Source organism: Podarcis pityusensis (assembly GCF_964106645.2).
Source record: "Podarcis pityusensis genome assembly, chromosome: 2".
Classification (NCBI taxonomy): Eukaryota; Metazoa; Chordata; class Lepidosauria; order Squamata; family Lacertidae; genus Podarcis; species Podarcis pityusensis.
The window spans coordinates 94,217,377-94,242,323 of NC_138029.1; the positions used below are offsets into that span (position 1 = coordinate 94,217,377).

A 24,947-nucleotide genomic window follows, 5' to 3' on the forward strand; every position below is an offset into this window, starting at 1 on the left:
ACTGGCACCTGTTGCCCCTGTGGATTCTGCTGCCTGAGGTGGTTGACTGCTGAATAGGGCATAATATGGGAAGCCTGAGGAAATGCCATCTACCCTGGTGGCAGTCGACAAAAAGTGCCTAGAGAGAGTGATTAGGATAACGACAGCAGGTTCTTGGAGCTCTCTTCTTTGTGAGATTTTGCAGGTGAGCTGTGAGCTTGCTTGGTCCCTGGGAGGGTGGGTGAGTGGAGTCCTGCATAGAAGCCAGGAGGTTGAGAGAAGAAGTGTGTCATTAAAAAGGAACTGGTAACGGGTCTATATTTGTATCAACATAGCATTTGCACATGTAAATACCATGTGTATTTTTGTAACATTTGTTGTTTTAAGTTGTCTGTGCTGGTATAGTCCCCCCCCCCCCCAAATATAACACATTATCCAGCAAAGGAATTCTTGTTAAAATGGCTGTGTGTGTAGATATAGAGAGTTAGTACACCAAAGAATAATAACTCTTACACAGTTGTCAGTGGGTGTGTGAAATGTAGGAGCACAAGGGTTGGGTATGAAGGAGCAAAGCACTTCCGGAGCTGGGGGCAAAAGAGTAATGGTGCTGTGCAAGACATCTGCCTCTCTTATTTTTCCTGGAGGACAGAAAATCTTTTGTTATCAACTTGTTCAGTTAAATTACAAGCTCCAGCAAAGCCGATTACATACTATCCAGTGCCTCTTGCTATTCTTAATCATTTGACTATGACTTCAGCCGAAAGGAGGTGCTTTCTCTAGACGCTGCAGAGTTTTCAGCTGAAATAATCTAATTTCACTCTCACTTAAGTAAATCTCTAGTTCAATAGACACTGTTCCAATTGTTCTTGATCAAAGTTCTGATGCCCTGCTCTGGGGAGCAATAAAGCCACCCCCCCCCTTTACAAACAATATCACTCCATAGCCTCATGACAGCAGTATCTCCACATATGCAGGAGTAAGAAAGAGCAGTCAAGAGAGCATGTCTTCTCACTCTCAATAAAAGGTTTCCTCCTGTCTGTCATCCCCCTCCCATAAAAAAGCATCAAAATAACAACTTCAACTCTAAGTGGCTCGTATTAAAGTTGTGCTCTTCATAAGCCCATCTAAAAGACATTTGTTGCTATTAAGGGTTTCAGTTTTTGAAAGCCAAGCTACATAGTATCTATCAAAATATTTGTACTTGTCTGTAAACTGCTGGCTCAACTTTTAAGCTATCATTTCTTGGGTAACTAATCTCTACTATGAAGTAACACCCTAGGATTATAACCATATTTATACACTACTAGATAAATCGCAGGATAAAAACATTTGAGGGTTATTTCAGGAGGAACTGGAATGTTCTGTGCTGACCTATTTCTCAAACTGTAATAGCTTTCTTAAGAGTGGATCATGTTTTATTGGGATTAATATTGACTTAAGGTGCCTGAAACGGATAAGTGTCTTCCCAGGTGCATCCTGGGGCTCTTTCAAATATTAGTTAGAGAAATAAGTTCTGCCAGTGTTTTGAGAAAGCACTTCTATTTGCTTAATTCAAATATATGTCTGGATGAGCATGATCAATGTTCATTAAAAAAAAAAAAAACTACCAAAGTGACAGGTACACAAAACAGCCCTGGATGTTTACACATTTAAGCTTTCAGAGTTTTAATGAATAAATGGACTGTGTGCTTCCAAACGCAGGAAGGCACCATCTATAACTTTATATATTTGACACTTGATTACTCTTAGAAAGACTCTGGCTTGTGTGTTTGTTTCAAAACTTGCAAGGATGGTACTACTTAAAAACAAGCTGCAGGAAGCATAATCTTTTAAAATTCGAAGAAAAATGAAGTGGTGATATTTTGGTGAAATAAAAGATTTATTATCTTCAATATTGCCACTATCTAATTTAATACAAAGTTTAGTTGAAAATAAAAATTGTCTCCACATGCTCCATAAGCTACTATTTCCTCTACCCACTTCAAATGTATGCAATATTTCTGAGCGATCTCTGCTATAGGGAAACTGATTCCAAGTGACAAAAATGGACTCTTCTTAAAACTTAAATAGAAAAGAGCCCAGGTCATGAAAACCTGCTTGATTTACAATTTAGCAGGATTAATAAAGGATGTAAAAATTTACTCCTGATTTCTCAAGGTTTGACTGGGGACTTGCTTCTGCCAGCCACAACTTAAACTGGAAAAAAAAAAAAAGAAACATGACGGATGGACAGAGGGGAAGATTCTCACTCCCCAAAAGCTTGTACAGCAAGCACAAAGGCTTGTAATATTGCAGTCAAGCAGAAATTTACAGACCAAGTTTGCAAAGCAACAGAACAAAAAGAACACTTTTTTGTGATGAATGGCTTCCATCTGTGGAGTTCACAGGCAAAAGGAAACTAGATTAATCTAAAGCCTAACAAGATGAATACAGAGTCATCTATATGCTCCAAAAACCGTGACTAAGGAATGTGTAAAGCGAAGCCTTAGACAACCGACACACTTTGGTAACCACTTGTGGGGGTGGGGGGGTAGGAGGGGGGCAACTGTGATTCAATTATGTAAGGTGCACAAGGTTTTTTTTATTTAATTTTCCTGAGAAGTGATCCCTTGTATAGCAAATCTTAACCCAGGGACTGATTCAGTTTCCATCTGCATCCCCTATGTGTACTGGTCCACACATGAAAGTTTTCACCTGTCAACCTACCAGCAGCTCTCCCACCAGCACAGTAATGCACTTGTGGGATTGCTATGGGTTGTGGCATGAGTAAGGATTAGGCTTAAAATGTTCACTTTTTTAAAAAAGAAATTGTGGCACATTCGTCGCTCTTGTGCATGTAAAAACCCCCTGAAACCTCCAATACAGCCCTAGAGCTAAACTTGCAATTGTGGTCATTATACTGTTGGTGCTCCCAACTATAAGAGCAGCTTCACACCAGTTGGATACTTACAGCTGTATGCAATGTTAAGAAAGGTGCTATAAATAAAAGCACTTTCTACTTTTGAGAGCATTCACTTTTGGCATGCTAATTGCATATGTACAATCACCCAGAAGGCTGTAGCTCTGCCCCTGACTTTAGTTGTTTCCCAGTAAGGCAGTAACCACCCAGCGAAAGTAAATACTCAAGCTGGTGATTGCAAGGTGTGCTTACTGGCAGAACCTCTAGCTACAGGGAAGGTCTGAGGATTTTAATATGACATCACAAGAAGCAGCTACCATTTTTTCCTTGTTACTTTTGCAGCTACAACAAGACATAGGCACAAACATCTCCTAGCTTGCATATGTCTCATCTTGCTGCTCTGGATAGGGCTGCCACTGCTGCAAGAAAAATGATGGAAACCTATAAAGAATTATAGCCTGAGGTGGGTGCTACATCTGCACAGCTCCTCTGGTTTTTTTGTTTGTTTGTTTTTCCTATGTGACATTATCCTTGCCAGACTTGATGCCTTTAGGCAAACAGCTTGCTGCTTTACTACCCCTTTGATGAAACAAAACTGATGAATGGGGTTGGGTGTTTTTGCTCATTTGTTTTTTTGTCCTTATACTCACGTCTGTTCTGGTTTTTAAAACTGCAACATGTTCTTCTTATCTGTAATTAAATAATGCCCTAATTTTTTATAAAGTCTGTTGAGGGAAGGCCCTATTCATTTTCTCTCACAAAAATGACTTGGCAAGTCTTCCTTGAGCTCAGAGTTGGCAGAGGAGGAGCTGACTGAGACTAAGGCTATCATATCACCAGCTGGGTAATTGGACCAGGCTCCCATGGCTGGTGGATCAGAGTCCATGGAACCCAAGGCTGGTTGTCCAAAGCCTGCAGCAGAATCACAAATGTGTACTTGCTGTTGGAATTGAGTGCCTGCATTTACTATCCCTCCTACTACCATGCATGGAGATGCAGAAAAGCAAACAAGTGCAATATAATTTTCCAAACACCACAAGAAAAGTGACATGCTTTCCTTTAACCTACATGTTGACATCAGACAGACCCTAGTTTGCGGTCTGAACCACTCACATAGCCACCAATGCAAAGTTCCTCTTTGTCTTCCATCTAGACTGAAGCCTAGGTGAGTATCTGAAAGAAGAAAACCTCTTATTTCTGACGTACACTAGCTTCTCCCTTCCTGATTTGCTTCCCTGGAAGTAATATCAATGTGAAATGATAGCCTGATCAACCTGCACCGAAATAAGAACGGTTTCTGATCCTGAGGCCACAGAGATCTGGCCTGACAGTGAGAGGATTAATCTTTCTTTTGCTATTCAACTCTGATCTAAACCTCAACCCAAGAATTTGCTGGTCACAAGCTAGAATGTACCAGATATATTTGTGTAGACCTTTTGGTACAAGTGTAAACAGGCAAACTCTGCTGTAATATTCACTATTTTTCCTGGGTGGAAAGGGTAGTATTATACAACATGATTAAGACTGTATTTTTAATTTCAAAACCAGACTCCACTAAAAGGCCAAGTCTCATGTACTTAAAAGCCATTCTCTAGAAGTCTTCTATGGGTGAAGACAGAGCCACGGATGTAGGAGGCTGGTGTCAGGGGTAGAATTGTGTAAGGCACAGTAGTTGACACAAGCCTGAAAAAAGGAGCATTAGCAGACCTCCAGAGATGTAGTGTAGAGACTAAGAAATGATGCAAAAAGGGGAAAAAAGAGGGAGGAAAATAGGTACTAAATGAGCTATCCAAAAGTTAGAAATGAATGAATTTTACAGCAACCTGGATTTTGCTTTCCCCAGGTGTTCCATGAATAAAATGAATTGGTAGCATCATAACACACATGACTTGGAGACACTGATAGATCGATTCACTATTGCTCTCCTTTCGCCATGAAGCTGAAAGCAAATGCCTATAACAGAGAACTGTGTAGTGGAAAGTAAGTCAACAATATTAGATATAGAGAGAGGAAAAATGCATTCTCTGTTTTGTTCTTTCTTTTCGTCAGTCACACCCACCCCCCACAAATCCCTATTATAGAATTAATATGTCCCAGTTCACATATAATTCTAATCACGATTCAGCATGAATGAGTAAATATGAGCACGTTCAGAGTAAAATTGTGGCCACTTTGCTTCTCCCCCTGTCCTGTTGTTGTCATGCTACCTGCCACTAAGACATGGTTTGACTTAGTATTGCGTCTGAACCAGTGCTACAGCTCATAGTTTTGTTTGGAGCAAGGCAAGTAATAAACTTGGGTTCACATGAACAACAAGTCAAGTCACTGTATGGCAGCAGCAGGACCAAGGGAAAAACAAAGCAGCTGTGGTTTTTCACAAAATCCACTCATATTTACCATATTTGCTCTTAGTAACATCCAAAGTTGCATTCTTTTTTCTTGCATATGCTGTGTTTGTGCTTGTTCCTTCAGACAAGAAAGCTAACACTGAACACTATAGTCCCAAATAGAATATAATGACTACTATATTTTTTAATGTTATTCTGATACTAAAACATTTCCAAAACTCCACCCAAACGTTACGTTTATCATAAAGAAAAGATAAACCTTTTCAATGCCCCTTCCAGAAATGAAAAAGTAAATATTGAGGTGTCTTGTAGTAACGTGTAACAACTAAAAGCCCACATTGTGAAAATTCTGTTTTGCTTTGGGTAGAATAATACAGAGTCTTGACGAACAAAGACAATCAATAGCAGTGCAAATATGTTTGCTCCCTGGCATGGTCACTCACACTAGGAAAGGTTAGGTATACAAGGCCAGATAAAAGGCTCAACACTCCTGGCACAACATGTTATAAGGTAAAGAACTTTGACAATGTGATGTAAGATTAAACAACAGCTGTGCTATGTCTGGTGAAAAGCCATAGTGGTGCTACTGAAAGGTGAAAAAGGAAACATTCGCAGCTGTGTGGTCAAGGAACTGCCCTGCTCTTCTCTCCCAGCCAAGCTATTTGATCATTGCTTTATGCATAGTCACAGAGAGATTTCCTGTGTTAGGTAGTGCACTCTCTTAGCATCTGATAAAATCAACAATGAATAGAGCTGAAGGTCATCAAAACAGGTCATTTGAATAGGTTACATTTAGCTTGAAAAGAGGCACACACTGCTCTAGTTATCGACAGACTTGTAGGAGCTAGCACACTATACTTTGCAGAAAGAAATCCAGTCCACAGTTTGTCTTGGGTTGTATCTGAATTGGTTAAGGAGTGGCTTTCAGTCTGAGCCCCGGCCAGAGCAATAAACTACAGCAAGATCCACTCCAGGACATACGGCATGCACTAAAGAGTCAACAATAGGAATAAGGCTGCTTAGTACAGTATTACTGGATTAATCAACAAGCTCAAGTGGCTCTAGGGAGCCATTGCCCATTTGCCAGTTGGCAAGGTCCCACAGCATTTATGGCCAGTCTTGAAAATTGGGGGAAGAGGACATTCACTAGGGGGAGAGCTTGTACTGAAGTAAGTAGAGGAAATGTTTTGAGGTGAGTTGAATTACACAATTAAATTTTTAAGTAAAACTCAGAGAAGCTATCACTGTATAAATCCATACAAGATGCTGCATCACATACATATTTCTTCTTCTTCTTTTGAGCCCGATAAAAGAACAGCTGAGGCAACTGACAACTAAATGGAAAAGCTATAGAGCTATAAATGATTATGAGGCCTCTGTATAAATTGAGCCTGGGAATCTGTGGTTTCATCTGAAGAAGATGGCTAAAGGCAGTTAATGAGAAAAACAAAGACAAGATATACATCCACCTACTTCCCAATTAATCAAAATTTAGTGGACTGTTAATAAGGTAGACTTTGCATAATTTCCTGACCCTTTCATATTTTCCCTCGTTCATAGCAGATTGTAACAGAGAACATAAACATTTATTCTCATTTGACAAAAACATACAGAAGAGAAGTCTCTTTCAAAGGTCAATGTTACAAATATCACACCTTCGTTTTAAGACACTAGGCTACCTTCAAACATTTAATTATAAGTAGACTGTTACATTCAATGATAAAAGCTAGAACTGATTCCAGCTTGTGGTGAAGCATTTACTAATACCATCAATAAAATTCAGGAGAAACAGCATCCTGCTATGATCAACAGTGGATCATAGTAAATACTGGAAAATAGCCTCTTCATTGTAAAACCATAAACAGCAGAAAGCACATGAAAGTGTTTTGAACGAGAAATGGATTGAAGATTACCAACAAAGTAGTTAGACTCTGAATAACCTGACAAATGAGTCTCCAGATAAACCTACAATATTAATCAGGACATTCAGGAAATAAAGGAAAACTATTCTGTTGCTAACACAGGAGCCAGTAATAAATGTGGATGAGATAGCATTTGCACTGCTTATTGTAAATTAAAATCAATGTTTTTGCAGCAATAAATATAAAACAAAGCAGGTAAGAAAACTTTGAGAATATTACATCCAACACAAATTAGTGTGTAAGCCACGTAAACACACTAAGAGAGGAAAGCGTAAACTGGCATAAAACAAGAAGCTGGCATAAAGCAAGCGGATGTAAATTAAGCTGGCATAAAGTTACACCAGATATATGTAAGCCCCGTTTCACAGCAAGGCTACTGCTGCAGCTCTTCCTAAACCTGGCCGGGGTGTGTGTGTGTGTGTGCTTTGAAATGGTGTTCTATGTCAAGTTGCAAGGTCAAAAGATCAAGTTGAACTGTCTAAGATCCCCTCTCTAGGTCCAACCCATCCCACACCCCTTTAGGGATCTACACTGTCAGCTTTGGCTCGGTCAGATGAGACCCAGGTAATCTAGAATGAACGTGTTATGCCTGCGTATTTTGGGTTGTGCCGGGGCTGGAGACTTAATGTCAGCTGAGCCCAGCTGAGCTGGATATCCTTTGCATCTTAAACTGCGCATCCTGGTGAATTTCGCCATAGGACTGTCCCCTAAATAGGGTTTTTCTTCAAGTAAATCAATTTCTCACACACACACACACACACCCCGTAACCCAAAAAAAGTAAATGGTTTTCCCAGGTCTCACAAAAAAGGAGAAAAGCTAAAAATATTTTTTTGAAAAAATAGGGCAAAAATGAAAGGCTCAGGGCCAAGATCCTGGCTGTCATGGTCAGCATTTTTTCCTTGTGTTTTTATTTTTAATTAAAAATCAAATAGAAAATATATCGGGTTGCAGAAGATGCACTGAAATCAATACCCCTGACTAACTTACATTCACTGATACTTCAGTGGATCCATGCTTAATGTGACTTAGCTGAATACAACCCATTCTATTTATCTTTCTGTTATACCATTCTGAAACTGAGGGAGTGATAGGTATCCCAGCAAGAATTATTATTATTATCACTACTACTACTACTACTACTACTACTACTCAAGCTTTTTTGCCACAATGGTGCTGTTTTGTTTATTTTTTAAAATATATACCACTTGATTCTAAAAAACAAGCAAAGCGTTCTATAATAAATACTCAAATAATCAATAAAAACAATGACAAACAAATAATTTAAAACATTTAAAAGACAATTTAAATAACAGTAGGCTAAAAAGAAATTAAAACACGTCCATGTTTACGTGCCTTGACAGGCTTGCCCAATCCAAAAGGTTTTAAGCAAGCACTGATATACTGACAAAATACGAAACACATGCATTGTTTATTTTGGTTGAATACCTACTGACTATCAGAAGCATCCCTGGGTGTCAAGGATGCATAATAGCCCAATCATACACCCACTCTGAATATGATAATGCAATCAAACATACTCCTTTGAACACAGCTCAGCAAAAGGACAAATATTTACCAAAATCAAAAATAAAGCACATCACAGAATACTACACATTTCAAGAAATGGCTATCCGGCTTCATGACAGAATAAATCAGCCTGCAGTTTATAAAGGAAAAAATACTTTTCTATCAATTACAACACAGACAAAGGAATAAAAAAAGTTGAAGCAAGGGAACCCTTCAAACTTCGAGAGGATTATAGTTCAAAACTGTCATGAATAATACAACAAATTGTGTCTAATTTTCTATTTTCAGTGTATGATAAGGGGAGGTTGGATAAGTTTCAAATCACGTAGGACAACTGAACACTATTAAAAGGGGGCAGGTGGTTGTTGGGTTTGTTTTGCATTATGTTACAAATTTTACAAATCTTTGATGGATAATTATGATTTTGTGTTGCATTCTTCTCACAATGTGAAGTATTTTATTAGTCTGGATTAATTAGGAACCTCTTATGCTCTCTTTATACATTTATTTCCTCACAACAGCAGAGATTTATCACAGCTGTTCCAATTTTATTTGTCTTAGGGCAACATCTGTGTGAGCAACTCTATTCCAAATAATAAAGTAGCAAGAGTTAAGTGGCTAAATATATGCACTGTGGTGCCTCCTTCCAGCTATTATTTAATAAGAATGGGTTGATGTTATCGTAATCTCTCAGTTATTCATAAGCTTGGCTCAGTATAGTAGATGCTTTATGGTGACCTTTAGAGTTCTGCTTCACAATTAAGAGACCAGCCAGTCATTTTTCATTGCAGAGCAGGGCAGCTGTGGAAGCCAGCAGTGAATGGAACGATACAGCACTACTCCTCATTGTCAGCAGGGCCACGTATTACCACAAGCCAGGAGTAGTTGCCATTGGACTGAGAGGGTCTAGCTGCAGACAACATGCCCACAAGCATGTATTTCTGCATGCCACATCTGCACACACAAATGGTGAGGAGCTGAAATACTTGTAAACTGATAAATCCTGGAGCTTGTAGAAGCAGGAAACAACTTAAATTTAAACAGCTCCTATGGGCACACAATGGATCCAAGTGCATTTCTTCGTTAGTGGAAAGGAGGGAAATCAGAGATAGGTGGGATTACAGTACATCAGCCATGACGAAAATATTTCCGTGTGACTGAGCCCAAGGAGGACGCTTTTGCTGCAGTATTATGTCCACTAGCTTAGGAAGCAGCACATACAAGGTGAGCAGTAACCCCAAATTTGGTAGGTCACTGTGGTTCTCTCTAGACCCAACACTGTGAGGTTGAAAAAGGGCAAAGTATGATGGCATAAATGAGGGATATGCAAAGTCCAGACTTCTTTTTTTAATAAGAACCCCAGGATGTACCAACCAAAGTCAGATGCTTAAGACATACAGGTAGAATTAAACAGCAGGGTGCCTCTAACACATTCTGAGTTTAGGAATTTGTTTTTTGTGCAAAAACTGAACCAAAGTAAACAGCCCTTTCACGTAAAATTTAGGTGGGAAAAGAAGTTCTGGTAATACAGTGGTACCTTGGGTTACATACACTTCAGGTTACATACGCTTCAGGTTACAGACTCTGCTAACCCAGAAATAGTGCTTCAAGTTAAGAACTTTGCTTCAGGGTGAGAACAGAAATTGTGCTCCGGTGCCGTGGCAGCAGCAGGAGGCCCCATTAGCTAAAGTGGTGCTTCAGGTTAAGAACAGTTTCAGGTTAAGTACGGACCTCCAGAATGAATTAAGTACTTAACCTGTACTGAATTTTAGGGCAGTTATTGTATGACTAAAAATAATTGGACTTGATGGCAGCCCAACATGCTATACATGATTAATTTGTAGCAGCTGTTCAATTTTATGGAGCTAAAGTGCCATAGAATGTCACACAGATCTTCTTTTCCATGTTCAGGGGTCCACAATCAGAGGATTTTCTAGTATGTCCATGAAAACTTCACTGTCATTGCTGGCCCGCCTTGTGTACTGAACGAAGTGGGGACCGGAACAAAGGCATTTTGGAGTTGTATCAGGGACACGTTGGGGGACATTTTGCATCCACCATATCTAAACTGCTCTCATTCCTCGGACATGCCCACACAATTGGGAGAGGGGATATGCTAGCCCTAGAGAACCCCACTTCTCCCCCTGGAGTCAACGGAAGAGAAAATCTTAAAAGAGAAAGGAAAAAGGAAAAGTGTTACCTTCTAACTAGGGACGGCTACTGTAGGCCTAACAGGGCTTAAGATGTAGCTGCTATTCCATCTCTGTAATAGATATAATAATAGGTACCACATGGATTCAATGAAACCCATCGTCTACTTGGACAATAATATTTTGTCAATGGTGTGGCAGATATCGACAATTGGGAAAATAAGCAGAATCTCTGTCAGCAGTCCCTGAACAAGAGATGTTTTAGTCAGACAATAAGGACATTACTTTAGGGCAGCACACTGAGTGATTGACAGATGACTGTGTTAAAGGATGTAATGGATTGGTTATTACAGGGCAGGCTGTAGAAACAGGTCTTATGCACGTGTGTACTTGAGACACAAGGTGAAGTCCTTGGTGATTATTGGCTTGCTGGCAGAAAAGCTGCAAAAGCAGGTTCATGAGTTTAAGATTTCCATCTCTTGCCCCCTCTAGAGTCCTGCAGACCCTCTGCGCTCAAATGATCAGAAACTTAAATCCTAGATCTCATAAAAATTGTTCTGACAAAAGAAAGGGAGAATCGAGTATATTTCTTACATTTCCAGTCCAGTGGCTTTGATTCTCAAAGTTCATATGGATATTAGCATTCCTAGGCTGATAAAATCTTTTTAGGTTTAAACAACAAGCTATTATGAGCAAACTCTCCTCTGTTTACCTTAGATTCTGACCCCTAAATAATTATTCAACCTAAGTGAATAAACAGGCAGTGATCACATTTTTCCACATAAAGGAATGCTAATTTACCCTTATATAATCTAATGTAGGCAAGGAAATACTTGATCAACCCATCTGTTAAAAATCAGCTACCAAAGGATTTTATTTTATTTTAAAATCACGTTAAACCTCTTGTATGCTATTTAACTTTTCCCAGTAAGTCACTTTCTTAGACATTGTGCCCTACCACCATGTTGTACGTATATTGTAATTTTACTTGCTGCAAGTAAATACCGTTGGGAGAACTTTGATTTTATTCTGATCTGTAATCTTGTTGCTTTCAAACATTTCCAAGCATTGTTTGTTAAGGTGAGCAAAGAATATAATGTTCCCTGCTGTATACACAGGTGGCATTATGTTCCAAACACACCTCGACCAATGAGGACAAGTGACGGGATTTTTAGTTCTTTATTGGCAAAGCACTGCTAACATGGAAGTGAGATACGATGACACATCCTACTAACTAGCTGTCTGGGCAACCTCTGGTTGCAGACCTGTGCACTGACCCGGACTGTTACAGCAACAGCATACCCCCCCTTTCTTAAACCCCCTTGTCTGATGCTCAATGGCAGCTCTAACTGTTCCTGTAGCTTCAAGCCCCTCTTTGAGCATGGAGACAATAGAGGAGGGGACCTGGGGATTCCAAAGACACAACTCTCTCTAGGAGCACCACAGGCTCTCCAGACTCCTTCTCCTTTGTCTCTGGATGCCCGGTCTCCTCCTCCCAATTCCCCTCTTCCACTACCACTGGCAGCTACCTAAGGGGAGCATAAAACTCCACAAATCACTGGCCCCTTCACCCTGGCTCAATCTCCTTCCCACCTGCCTCCTCTGTCCACACATCCCCCCACACCTCGGGTTCCTGTTCATCTCTGACATATGATCACTTCTTTGTTGTTGTTTAGTCGTTTAGTCATGTCCGACTCTTTGTGACCCCATGGACCAGAGCACGCCAGGCACTCCTGTCTCCCACTGCCTCCCGCAGTTTGGATAAACTCATGATGGTAGCTTCGAGAACACTGTCCAACCATCTCTGTCGTCCCCTTCTTCTTGTGCCCTCCATCTTTCCCAACATCAGGGACTTTTCCAGGGAGTCTTCTCTTCTTCTTCTCATGAGGTGGCCAAAGTATTGGAGCCTCAGCTTCAGGATCTGTCCTTCCAGTGAGCACTCAGGGCTGATTTCCTGAAGAATGGATACGTTTGATCTTCTTGCAGTCCATGGGACTCTCAAGAGTCTCCTCCAGCACCATAATTCAAAAGCATCAATTCTTCGGCGATCAGCCTTCTTGATGGTCCAGCTCTCACTTCCATACATCACTACTGGGAAAACTATAGCTTTAACTATATGGACCTTTGTTGGCAAGGTGATGTCTCTGCTTTTTAAGATGCTGTCTAGGTTTCTTACAGAGGCAAAAAGTATCAATTGTCTGCAACTGACTATTATTATTATTATTATTATTATTATCATTATTATTATTATTAGTGTTAAAAATCTTACACAACTGCCCACTCAGTTTGCAGCACCTAATTGTACATTCTCCTAAACTGTGCAGAGAGCTTTCATGAGCAGGTTTTCAGACCTCCACTCAATAAACCCAGTAAAAGTGATGCACTTTGGGGCAAGGCTAACTTGGCCACTTCCCCCTCACATTTGTTTACATGCCATTACAGCAAATGTCCAAACACAATCCATGCATCCTTTGTAACCACATGAGCCATAATGAAATATTTATATAGTTAACTAATTTAGCAATGTAAAGTGCTGTTCTTAGAATTCTACCTTCAGACTCTCTCCAGCACCCTTGCACCCAGCTGCCTCCCCTAGGTTGCCCAACCCATCTGTAAAGTCATGTGAATTAAGGCAATGGCAGCCAGTAGTTCTGACCCATTGCCTAATGCAGCTTCACTGTGACATATTATTGCCAAGAAGCAAATGGCTAATCTCAGCAGGAATGCTCTGAACATACTGGCTCCTACATTATCTGCAGAGAATTCCCAACACAGATTTGCACTTTTCTAAGCATATGCTAAAATGGACCAGAAGGCCAGATATATGTGTGCTGAAATACCACTTTTGCAATCTTTATTAAATAAAGCCATAAAGCATTTATAAACAGCAATTTTTTTTCAAAGCATTTCCATTAGCAAGGAACATGGTTTTCTCCCCGCAAATGAGAATTAGAAATGATAAACCCAACAACTACTTCTATTTTGTAAAGCTAAATTTTCCTAATATTTAATTTATAAATAAATTCCCAGATGGATTAGTAATAGATGTTTGAAGGCGGCAGACAGGAATACAAGGAAGTATAATGTTTGCTGGTTACTAGGAGGCCTCATTAAAAAGGCATCAAGTGAAAGAAAAATAAAAACAACCCTGTGAACTTTTGTAATTGGTCTCAAGGGAAATGTAACTTTAAGGACATCAGTGTAGTCTCAGCTTGATCAAACATCCCAAAACTGAAAAGCAACATTCTACAGCATTTCAGTGTCACTTCTTGCTATGTCAGTTATTTTTAGGGGTTTTTTTATTTCCCAGTGTGAGCCCCTGCACAGCTATAAACCAGTTTCTAAACAAGAAGCATACAATTAGGATTTTGCTTTGAAATAAAGCAGAGGTAGGCTAACTTCAGACTTGCAGAATCTGTTTTGCTTGTTACTAGTACCCTGAGATGTGCCTACTAGAACCAATGCTAATTATTAAAGAATTCTGAGCACAGAAACTTATTTTGAGTTCCAGAACTCAATTCACGTTTCACACAAAAAACCTACTCCAGTTTTCTTTCTTCTAGTAGGGAAAGTTGTTTTGTTACTGCCACAGTTTATCAATTGGGAACCGGAAATTATTGCTGATCAGTTTCCAAATCCCCCTGAAACCTACCAGAAAATCTTGATTGACCTTCTCCCCATCCCTAAAGCAAAGAACATTAGGTTCCTTTTCTTTTAATTACTTAGTTATCTAACAATGTTGTCTGAGGCCATATTTGAATTCAACAAGCTTTTGACAAAGACAAATGATTAATTAGGGTAAGTGTAAATTATAGTTTTATCAATACTTCCTCTGCAATCTATTGTTTCAGCACTTATGTAGAGTTATGCAAGTATGCAGCTTATGAGTTTTTGATTGTTAAAACAGAACTACATATACCACTCTGGCAAAATATGGGTTACAGCGAACAAAGCAATCAAGTTCACGCAAGGAATTCCACTTCTGCAACATCACCTCCTCTTCCTCTTCTCCCACTCAGAGCATAACTGAGAAGCACATTGGGTACATGGAGAAAGGAAGGGGAGAAGTTCCCACAGCACAAGTGGAAGTGATTGAAACAACTCTGTTGGATATAACCCTATATGTATATCCAAGCTACAATGCCCAATGTTTTGACATCAAGTAGAATGGAGCAGGTACTTTACTTCACTCCAAGAAGTGCCATCAATTATTTCAGGAGTGGTTTCCAAGAGTGAATCTATTAAACATCATCTTTTGCTTCTTTTATATGAAGCTGCTGCCAGACTGAATGGAGTGATTATTCCCCACCCACCCTGCAATACACTAATTGTACTATGGTTATCAACAAGTAAAGTGCTTTCAGGAAAATGCGTAGTCATTTGTGAGATTGTGCAGCTACTATGAGTGCTGGATCCTTCTTTGCTGGGAGCTTTTCAAAGCTGCTATAGCCAGTTACAGTACTCCTTGGCCAGGAATAGTGTAGCACTGGTGGCAGCTGTAGGGGCTATAGGGAAGGCAGGGACTGGCTACAACTCAGCTGCCAGTACAGGACATTACCATGCCAGCAGAGCAGAACACGTTGTGACTTAATCAACTTTTAACAATTAAGGCTGCAATTCTTTACTCACAGAGCTAGAAGTAAGACCCATTGAACTAAGTGATGCTTATATCTCAAAAGACATGTATAGGACCATACTGTAATTTATACAGCAGTTGGGAATAACTGGACATGGAACAACTTTTTAATACTCTCTCCAATCACGGTTAACCAGTCAGAAAAATTGACAGCTGCCCAAATGTCTTTTGCTTCCTTGGGTTGCTCCCTGCTTGCCTGTTATTAAATGTAAACACAGATGCCACTTGCTAGCCCCCCACAAAATATAGCCTTACACTTCATACTGAACAGACTGCGAAATTCATACTTAAATCCAGCAAGTCCCAAGGGCTCTTTTCAGATACTTCCGGTCTTCCCAGAAGACTCGTGAAACTTGATTAAGCTAAAAACTGCATTTCATTTTCCAGTTTTATTTTGCATTTAAATGTAGAAAGTTACAGCTGGAAAATAACCATTCATTTTCCTATGCACTTCTCCTCTAGCAGTGAACATTTACATAACATTCTCAGATGCTTTAAGTCTATATTTCTCCATGTTTTGGGCAAAAAAGGCTGTTATACTTACCGTGAAAAGTATTTCTGGATTCCGTAAAAGCTGCAGCCAGATTAGGTTTAGGTTCAGCGCCACCTGGCAGTCAATAGGCAACATTTCAAGCTTGCAAAAATAAATAAATAATTTAAACAGGAAGCTGCCGTCTTGGCTCCTCCCCGCTTCTTCCTCCCTCAGTTTTTAGATAACAAGCCAGAAAGCGAGGAGATTTGGTATTAGTATAGCATGGGATGTGCCTTTCAACAGAAAAATGTTGCCTTAAAGATTCACAGACACCCTGGTAAGGAAGATAGAAAAGTATGATTGAGGAACTATCAGAAAAGGCATACAAGAGTAGAGGTACCACAGAATAAACACAGAATAAAGAGCTGCTGATGGCCTGGGTGGGCTCTGGCGGCAGCTTTTATGGGATCTAGAAATACCTTTCATGGAAAATATAACAGCCTTTTCTGGAGACCCAGTAAAAGCTGCAGCCAGATTAGGATGTACAAAAGCCTACTGAGCCACGAAGGGTGGGACAAATAGGAAGTTGTTGCTTAGGTGGTTGGAAGGACATACTGTAAGCCTCCAGTGAGGTGAAAGTGTGTGGCAAGCATATGAGTGCTCTGCCAATCTCTTCTGGAGGGGCATTAAGGGAGAAGGCCGCAGGGGTGGCCGTGGGCCTGGTTGAGTGAGCCTTCATTCCAGCAGGTAGAGGGAAACATAAGCCAACGAGATGGATCCTTTTAGCCATCTAGCTTGGGTAGATGATGAGACTCTTTTCCCCATCAAGGGAGGAAGAAAGGAGGTAGAGGCTGGTCCGACATATGGATGGTGTACAATGGATGTAGACCTCCCATGTTCACCATGCATCAAGGGATTGTCATGTCTACTGATGTCTACTGACCTTTAGCCCTTTTTTTCTGCTGAAAACTGTCAGCTGAAGATATTTTGCCCCATGACACAAATAGCAGCTTGAGGACAGGGCTCATTTCATTCAAGGATGCTGCAAGTGTAAAGAGCTGTCTCCCTTTCTTCCACCTTAATACCAGTTGGCCACCCACATGGCTGCTCTCTTTTTTGGTAATATTATGGAAAACTTGTTAGGAAAAATTCCGTATTTTGTCATACCCACTTTTCCTAGGAACTGCCATCTCTCATTTTAAGAGATAGATCTTGTGTGATCTTTGAATTAAAACTGGCAGAATATCCATCAGGACAGAAGCATCTCCTATTTTGTTCCGCTGAATATATAAATTTAGTTGCCATCCAAGCTTCTGTTACTGTTTTTTGTCTTTCTAAGACTGCAACTGGTTTTAGAAAGCCACATAGACTCAGCCTGACTGACTCTTGGAGCTCAAGACTTGGGTGCCTGTTTTTATACCTGTTCATGCAGGCAAATCCCAGGCAAATCTTGCCATAGCTGTGGAACAACTATTCTTCCAGCCTTCTTTTGGATTCCCTTTGACTTAAGAACCACAGTTTCCCCACCTCTTTGACATGGTTTTGGGCTGATTTATTCTCTCTCTTTCCCTTTCCAGCTTCCACCACCCCATTCCCTTCTTTCCTCCCAAATGCTCCAAGTACCACCACACAGCTGTTCTTGCAGTGATTGCAGGGTTTGCTTCTCTTTGCTCTCCCTCATCTGTTTCAAACACCCCTTCTTTCTGAGACAAGCCTTCAGTAATTTGCATGGAAAGTTGCATTTTATTTTTATTCCTCAATAAATATGTAAAAAAAAAGAAAAGCTCTCATTTCTGACTGTGCCCCAGACACAAGGACACTCATAGAGGTAGCTCTGCTCATAGACTGTACAGCTCTCAATAGCTACTACTTGAGATGCTTGTGTACTATTTACAGAATCAGGGGCTGTATGACTCTTAACACCACCTTCCCTGGAGATCATGAGCAGGAAAGCGCTACTGCACTCATGTCCTGCTTGTGAGCTTTCTATAGATATACGGTTGGTCACTGTGAAGGATAATGCTGGACTGATCCAGTAGGGCTCCTCTTATGCTCTTCGCTAGTTTTCATTGCAAGTGCTGATCTAAGATAAACGCAAGCAAGATTTTTCAGCTTCTCAGCCTTTCAGACTGAGAAGAATTGCTTGCTATTTCATAAGGTCAAATAAATCACTTCTTACAAAAATTATTGCAAGTGCTCACTAAATTGGATTCAGATCAGCCTTATTTAGGCAGAAACATAGGAATAAATTAGTTTCCCCTCTGAAGTTAATGTTATTGAACCATTGTTACTAGCAACCTCATCACCTATCTCTATTTCCGTTCCCAGGAAAATTGTATACAGTGGGAAAACACTTTCTCATAAAGGCCAAACTAGATATTACATGGAGGGAAGGAGAGAGGGAGAAAGAGAAAATGTCTAAATATTTATTTAATAAAAGTGTATGGAGTATTCTAGCTTGAAAACACAATGTTCTCAAAACCTCAATGCTCCACAGAGCAAATTAAAGAGGAACATGTGGCTCTTTGCTTACTGGGGGGGGGGGGCAGTGCAAGTGCCATTAGCTTTTCAAAACCCTGTAACTAAATGGGTGATAAGAGTTCAGATGGAGAAAACACTGCAGAAAGTTGACAAGTTGCTCTTCCACTTTACTACGGTTGCCACGTGTGTCAGTCTCTTTTAGCAACATGCCTTGAACTAAAATGCTGTCAAGGTGTAGGTGTGGTTACAACCAGCTGACATGTCAAAGACCTCATTTCCAGCTGCTTCACTCTTATTAGATTACAGTCAAGCAGATGTTCATTACTCCAACAGAAGCTCTAACACTTTATGGAGTCATAGCTTCATTTCTCTCCAAAGGGATGGTAGGAAAGAGGTGAAAAGCCTACCACCATTTTATATCCTTAAAAAAAGAAGATTTTTTAGGATTAAAATTTTAACTCTCCTGGTATTTCTGAGGCACTGCTCATGGCTGGATTTCTGTTAAGCTAAACAAAACTGTCAAGCATTATGCACTATATCTGCTTAGGCATGATGAAGGAACAATATAAGAAATCTATACTGTGCCAAAATATCTTAAAATATTTTATCAAAAGTAATGTTAATCAATAATTGAAATATAAACCCTGTAGTTGTCGAAAATACCACTCAGTGTTATTATGCACCTAAAACATACACCTAAACCTTAGGCGCTATGCAGATCTGCACATATTACTTGCTGACAATTTTATCAAATGTCTACGTTTTCCTCGTGAATGCTATCACTATACAATTTATTACAATTTGCAGATTTATAATACAAATTTAAGATATTTCTGTCTGTGATTAGAAAAAGAGAAGGCAATAAAATGGGATTTTAGCTAATTATCCCCACTGTAACCTTGTTAATTTTGGTTTGCATGTGTCGAGTATATTAAAGGCCTCATAACTTTTAACAGTTCTTATTGCAAACCTTACCTTACGCACCACCTTTCTGAGAACAACTATGATATGCTTTTATCAGCAGGTACTGCAATCCTAGATTACAGATATTCCCTCTGCATAACCACATAAATTGTCTCTCTGCTTCCTTGTCTTGAAATAGCTTGAGACAGTGCTGGCTTATGTTGGTAATGACATGCAAATTACATTACTCATTAAGTGCCTGGAGGCCCAAATCTGTAAATTTGAAAGCCACCAAGTGAGCAGCCCAACATAATGAAAGACATTGAGCAACTCCATGACCCCAATGCTGAGATCCTCCTGCATATGCATGAGGTGCTCATGTACATACTGTTTTACCAAAGGATCACCTCTGCTGAATACATGGTCAGCACTGCTCACCTGTTGAAACAGGAGAAAGTAGGCAACCCATCCATCTCCCAGGGGAAGGTGCACTTGCCATCCCTTTTGTGAAGCACACACACCAAAAATACTGTACAAAGAGTTTCCCCGCCTCTTTCCTTATAGCATCATGTATCATACACAGGCTCTGCATCTGGAAAGTCAATATCCATGTTCAAGCTCCACATTTAGTTCTCCCATGCTGGGTGGATAATGTGCCTACTTCTTAAGTTTGTGCAAGGATGTTGGAGATAAGATTAATTAGTAAGTTTAATGGTGCTTGCCCAAAGGGAAATGGACACTGGAATGCAACCTTCAAGTTTCATCACTTTGGTGGCTATAACCCATGGGTAGGCAAACTAAGGCCCGGGGGCTGGATCCAGCCCAATCGCCTTCTGAATCCAGCCCGCGGACGGTCCGGGAATCAGTGTGTTTTTACATGAGTAGAATGTGTCATTTTATTTAAAATGCATCTCTGGGTTATTTGTGGGGCATAGCAATTCGTTCACCCCCCCAAAAAAAATAGTCTGGCCCCCCCACAAGATCCGAGGGACAGTGGACCGCCCCCCTGCTGAAAAAGTTTGCTGACCCCTGTTAACCTGTAGCCTTCCAGATGTTGCTGATCTGCAACTCTCATCTTCCCTGATCATTAGCCAATCTGGCTGGGGCTGATGGGTTGTAGTTTAGCAACTTCAAAAAGGTCTAGCTTCAAGATGGTTGGAGTTGCTAGGAAGTCTATTTTTAAAGACTGATGGCAGCAGTGTTACCTATAACACTCTGACACTGTGCTATAATGTTGTTGCTGTTATTTATTGCATTTGTTGTTGTTGTTTAACAAAACAAAACAAAAAACCTGAAAGCAACTTACAAAATATTTTAACATGCAAAACTGAAATTAAAGAAACTTTAAAACGTGTCTGTAATGTGACCCAAAGTGAGTAGTATGTCATCAATATGCTACAAACCGCTTGTTGACAATCCACCAAGACAATATGCAAAACTGTTTTTCTTTCGTGTCTTCTCCATGACTGTCTCAAGCACGAAAGACATTTTGAAACAAGCAACTCAGTAACCACAGAAACGTTTATTTCAGCACAGAACATGATGCATTATAATATTTATATTCTGTCAAAAGTGACAGAAACTAATAAGAACAAATGTTCTTGGCTTGCTCAGTTTTAAATGTATTTTGTAAAACATTTCAAGGACTTTCATTCTGACTTTTTGAAGAATTTGACAGCATTTGTGACTAGCTATCTAAGACCCAAAGAAAAAGTAGTAAATCCCCCGCCCCCGCCCCTTGTTATTCCACCCCACTTCACTGAAAAGCTGAAGAGGAAAGGGGATACTTTAAGTGAACTAGTTTATATTTAAGAATAATCATAGAATCTAAGAATTGTAGAGTTGGAAGGGACCCCAAGGGTAATTTAATCCAACCTCCTGCAATGCAGGAATCACAGATAAACAATCCCTGACAGATTTCCTTCCAAATTCTGTTTAAAAACCTCCAGTGAAGGGGAGTCCACTGGCTTCTGAGATAGTCTGTAATACTGTCAAACAGCTCTTATCATCAGAACATTTCTTGTCATTTGAATTGGGTCCTACCCTCTAGAGCAACAAGGAACAATATTGCTCTATCTTCCATATGACACCCCTTCAGAAATGTTGAATTCCTTCCAAAGTTTTTAAGTCTAAATAATACAAACCTTCTTAAATTTACTATGATATCCCCTTATTTTCTATTTTCCAAACTGAAAAAGAAAGAAAATCTGCTAATCTCTTGCAGGGGTGCAATTAGTGCCAGCGCCGTCCGTTAAGAGTTTGGGTGTAATCTTCGACACCTCCCTGTCCATGGAGGCGCAGGTTGCAGCTATAACAAAGGCGGCATTTTTTCATCTCCGCCAAGCTAAGCAGTTGGCTCCTTACCTCTCTCGCCCTGACCTAGCCACTGTGATCCACGCGACGGTCACCTCCACACTGGATTATTGTAACTCGCTCTACGTGGGGCTGCCCTTGAGACTGACCCAGAAACTCCGGCAGGTGCAGAATGCTGCAGCGAGACTCCTTACGGGGTCCTCGCTGCAAGATCACATTCACCCAGTGATATACAAGCTGCACTGGCTCCCGGTGGAGTACAGGATCAGGTTTAAGGTGCTGGTTTTAACCTTTAAAGCCCTACACGGCCTAGGACCCTCGTACCTACGGGACCGCCTCTCCTGGTATGTCCCACAGAGGAACTTATGATATTCAAACAAAAACATCTTGGAGGTCCCAGGCCACAGAGAGGTTAGGCTGGCCTCAACCAGAGCCAGGGCTTTTTCGGCTGTGGCTCCGATCTGGTGGAACGCTCTGCTACAAGAGACTAGGGCCCTGTGGGACTTGACATCTTTCCACAGGGCCTGCAAGACAGACCTGTTCCACCAAGCCTTTGGCCAGGGCACAGCCTGACTTCCTCCTGTGGCAATCTTCACAGAACTCTAGCCCAATGGTTGCCATCAATTTGATTTGAATTAATTTTATAATGAAATGATTTTAGAATGTTGTATTATTTTATTTTTGTTAGCCGCCCTGAGCTGGGCTTTGGCTGGGGAGGGCGGGATATAAATAAAAATTTATTAATATTATTGGGTATAATTATATTTGGCAAGTTATACCTAATGTCTGAGATCTCCTGCTCTGTTCTTCTTGCACATTTGGCCTTACTATCACCCTCCCTTTCAGAAGCTTTCTGCCCTAAGAATCAGGGTTGCTACAGAGTTACACACACATACCATAAGCGAAGGGGCTGCCATAAGGAAATACTGCATCCGATGTATGAATTGACGTTGTTGCTTTTTTGCATGCACACAGTCAAATTTGGATTCCAGTCAATGCATTTTATGCTCTCAATGTAGTAAAATTACTTTAGGTTGCTAAGGAAGTAAGTTCATTCTCATATATTTTAATTTTCTCAAAATGTATATTTTTCAAATATACATCGGTAAAAATATCATCCTAAAAGTTTCAATGTTTTCTAGAAATGCTACATCTTTTACTTGTTAATCATGGTGAATGGAAATATTGTTTATGCATTTTTGCAACAGCATTATCGCACAGAAGAGTCTCCTGAAAGTTAAACAAAATACGAACAAAAAATGCCTGCATAATAATAATAATAATTTATTATTTATACCCCACCCATCTGGCTGGGTTTTCCCAGCTACTCTGGGCGGCTTCCAACAAAATATTAAAATACAATGGTCTGTTAAGCATTAAAAGCTTCCCTAAACAGGGCTGCCTTCAGATGTCTTCTAAAAGTCTGGTAGCTGTTTATCTCTTTGACATCTCGTGGGAGGGTGTTCCACAGGGCAGGTGCCACTACCGAGAAGGCCCTCTGCCTAGTTCCCTGTAACTTGGCTTCTCACAGCGAGGGAACCGCCAGAAGGCCCTCAGCGCTGGACCTCAGTGTCTGGGCAGAACGATGGGGGTGGAGATGCTCCTTCAGGTATACTGGACTGAGACCGTTTAGGGCTTTAAACACTTTGAATTGAGCTCAGAAACGTACTTTCAGAGTACATGCATCACCCAGTCCTGTGTGGATGCAAGGATCCTTCCTAGACTGCATTTCTGTGTTCACTGCATCCCTATAAATTTTGAGCAATATAAGATGATCCAAATGCTTAGGGATTTAGAATAATTTAAAACTGCTGTCAACTGATATAGGAGGAGGAAAATGAATTTGTGTCTGTGCATATCTAGATCTTTTAACCACAATATTTAGAGATATGCTGCGTTGGGTTGTGGTTCATTTTATTTTTCCCTTGTTGCAGTGGTTGAGGAGGAGGAGTTCCTAACAAAGCATTTTCTAATTCATTCTGTCAAATTAAATTATGAAACACACCCACCCTAGAAATGACTCAACTTGAAAGATTTCATTATTAGCAAAACACCCACATCTAATGATTATCTTCAGAAGAAATACCACAGAGGTACCAGTATCATGTTGGTCCTTTCTGTACCATAAATATATGGTAAGTTCACAATGAAAGCCTTGTTTCTTATCCTGATTGAAAGGCACTTCTGGTTTTGTTTTGTTTTGTTTTTATTCAGCATGCCAGGATTGCCAATTACTTTATCAAAAAGCTAAAAATGATTCTAAGAACTTCACATTTTCTTCAAGCATAAAAGGACATTTATGCTTGCATACATATAAAGCTTGACAACGAACTGCGGTGTGCTCAAAGGCTCAAGAAACAGAAAGAAAAATGAAAAAAAATTTGAAACAGTAATTCTTTTCAGCTCATGGCATAATAGGGGACAAATTCAATGTTTGCTTTAATATTTTAGGCGGACAATCCCGTGCAATTATTTCCATATTATAGATGAGCAATGTATTAAAGAGAACAGAATTAATTTCTTTTCAAAACAGTGTCATATTTAAGACACATAGGTTAGAAAAGAGAACATGGAAGCAGTCTTGCGCACACTTATTTGGAAAGTTGACCCACGGAATGCAAGGGGGCTTCTGAATAGACATCTATTAGATTGTACTTTAAACTGCTCTAATGCCAAGAATAACTTGAGATTCAGAATACATGAAAGCAAGCAGAGACTAGAAGATGGAGAACAGACTGATTAGTCAGCTTCACAGGTTATTTCCCAAATTAAATAAATTTATACAAAACCTAAGCATGAACTAATATGCCTCAATCTTTAAAATTCATGAAAACCGCAACTTTCAAGTGATGGTTTGTTTTTGCCTTTTGTTGTTAATTAGAGATGCTAATGTGTACATTTTTGAACAAATGAGATAGATGGAGGTCCACTATGGAAACTCAAGGAGCAAAGTGAAAAATAGGATTATCCTACTTCTGGCCAAAGACATCCATGAACTGAAAAAATGGTATTCCTTGATGTCTGTGTACAACAAGATATGCACATAAAGTGATGTTTTGATTCGTGGTGCTAATTAAATGAAGAAATAGTATGCTAGTGTCCATATCAGAAAACAAATGTTATTTTGTAACAGGCAAGTTCTTGGGTTGAAGAGCCTATAAAGCAAATCTCAGGACCAAGATTTGATTCTCTGCTTAGAACTCCATTTAGAATATCACATCAATGGAATGCTTCTTACAGGGGCAAACTAGTTAAAATTAGCATTATGAAGGCTATTTATTGAAATGGGACAGTTTATAATGTACTTAAATATCTC

The 24,947-nt window shown here is 40.0% G+C and overlaps 1 protein-coding gene across 7 annotated transcripts in view; it reads right to left on the minus strand.

Annotated features, from left to right (window-relative positions):
* The window catches only part of LOC308471560 (contactin-4), a 520,761-nt gene that overhangs the window by 349,085 nt on the left and 146,729 nt on the right, over positions 1–24,947 (minus strand). The window lies entirely within an intron of this gene.